This window comes from Coenobita brevimanus, chromosome 10 (assembly GCF_032717465.1).
Source record: "Coenobita brevimanus isolate Jiangsu-jjx chromosome 10, ASM3271746v2, whole genome shotgun sequence".
In the NCBI taxonomy this organism is placed as follows: domain Eukaryota; kingdom Metazoa; phylum Arthropoda; class Malacostraca; order Decapoda; family Coenobitidae; genus Coenobita; species Coenobita brevimanus.
This window is the reverse complement of record NC_136963.1, coordinates 7,100,443-7,102,942: the sequence shown is the minus strand read 5'-3', so window position 1 is coordinate 7,102,942 and position 2,500 is coordinate 7,100,443.

Sequence of the window (2,500 nt, the reverse complement as noted above, 5' to 3'; positions counted from 1 at the left end):
GCTTACAGGAAACCATTTGGCTTGTCACTCAATGTAAAGCCACCTGTAAAGGAAAGAAAAGCAATAAGAAGTGACAGGAAAGATGGGAGAAATAGGAAGAGAGGAGGACAGGCACAGAAAAAGAATGATAAAGGCTAAGGAAGAAGTAGGCAGCACTACATCAAGTGAGTGGATGATGGTGAGAAATAGGAAGAGAGGAGGACAGGCACAGGAAAAGAATGATAAAGGCTAAGGAAGAAGTAGGCAGCAGTACATCAAGTGAGTGGATGATGGTGAGAAATAGGAAGAGAGGAGGACAGGCACAGAAAAAGAATGATAAAGGCTAAGGAAGAAGTAGGCAGCACTACATCAAGTGAGTGGATGATGGTGAGAAATAGGAAGAGAGGAGGACAGGCACAGGAAAAGAATGATAAAGGCTAAGGAAGAAGTAGGCAGCAGTACATCAAGTGAGTGGATGATGGTGAGAAATAGGAAGAGAGGAGGGCAGGCACAGAAAAAGAATGATAAAGGCTGAGGAAGAAGTAGGCAGCACTACATCAAGTGAGTGGATGATGGTGAGAAATAGGAAGAGAGGAGGACAGGCACAGAAAAAGAATGATAAAGGCTAAGGAAGAAGTAGGCAGCACTACATCAAGTGAGTGGATGATGGTGAGAAATAGGAAGAGAGGAGGACAGGCACAGAAAAAGAATGATAAAGGCTAAGGAAGAAGTAGGCAGCACTACATCAAGTGAGTGGATGATGGTGAGAAATAGGAAGAGAGGAGGGCAGGCACAGAAAAAGAATGATAAAGGCTAAGGAAGAAGTAGGCAGCACTACATCAAGTGAATGGATGATGGTGAGAAATAGGAAGAGAGGAGGGCAGGCACAGAAAAAGAATGATAAAGGCAAAGGAAGAAGTAGGCAGCAGTACATCAAGTGAGTGGATGATGGTGAGAAATAGGAAGAGAGGAGGGCAGGCACAGAAAAAGAATGATAAAGGCTAAGGAAGAAGTAGGCAGCGCTACATCAAGTGAGTGGAGCGTATGGAATTACAGAGGCAAGAAGGGTGACTCTAGTGGACATAGGCAAATTGACACGTGTGCATATTGACACGTGAGGTATGCAGATTGACACGTATCCAAATTGACACGTGTGCAGATTGACACGTGAAATATTGCACCTGCAGCCTGTGTTTGCAAATTGACACTAGCAACAAGTCAAGAGTGAGAGCAGTGGAAATGAGTTATTTAAGAGGAGCCTGTGGAGTCACATGGAGAGACAGGCTGACGAATGAGGATATAAAGGAGCGTTGTGGTGTGGATGTGGATGTGGAGTTACATGGAGAGACAGGCTGACGAATGAGGATATAAAGGAGCATTGTGGTGTTGATGTGGATGTGGAGTCACATGGAGAGACAGGCTGACGAATGAGGATATAAAGGAGCGTTGTGGTGTGGATGTGGATGTGATAGGAAGCGTTATGAGGAACACACTGAGGTGGTTTGGCCATGTGGAGAGGATGGAGGGTGAGAGACTAACTAGGAGAGTGTATGTGACAACTATGATTGAGAGGAGCCTGTGGAGTTACATGGAGAGACAGGCTGACGAATGAGGATATAAAGGAGCGTTGTGGTGTGGATGTGGATGTGATAGGAAGCGTTATGAGGAACACACTGAGGTGGTTTGGCCATGTGGAGGGGATGGAGGGTGAGAAACTAACTAGGAGAGTGTGTGACAACTATGATTGAGAGGAGTCTGTTGAGTTACATGGAGAGACAGGCTGACGAATGAGGATATAAAGGAGCGTTGTGGTGTGGATGTGGATGTGATAGGAAGCGTTATGAGGAACACACTGAGGTGGTTTGGCCATGTGGAGAGGATGGAGGGTGAAAGACTGACGAGGAGAGTGTATGTGAGTGAGGTGGAGGGGGGAAGAGGGAGGGGGAGGCCGAGGATGAGATGGAGGGATGGGGTGGAGAGGATGGAGAGTGAGAGACTGACGAAGAGAGTGTATGTGAGTGAGGTGGAGGGGGGAAGAGGGAGGGGGAGGCCGAGGATGAGATGGAGGGATGGGGTGGAGAGGTATATGAGAGAAGGGGGTGTGAGTTGGGAGCAGGGCAGTGAAATGGCGGAGGACAGGGCGACTTGGAGGCGATTTGTTTGTGGCCACCCCAAACGGGATTGAGGCGTCTGGCAATAGATAGATAGATAAATAGAACAAATTAACCACCTCCTTGACGCTGGTAGCAGGTGTAGAGAGGTGTAGCTGGGAGAAGGGTGTGTTATAAAGGAACTCTACATCATTCTTAACTCACTGACAAACTCAAACGCAAAGCCAGCCGAGTTTTTGAATCTGCAAAGAATTATATATATCATTCTTAACTCACTGACAAACCCTTACGCAAAGCCAGCAGAGTTTTTGAATTTGCAAAGAATTATATATATCATTCCTAACTCACTGACAAACTCAAACGCAAAGCCAGCCGAGTTTTTGAATTTGCAAAGAATTATATATATCATT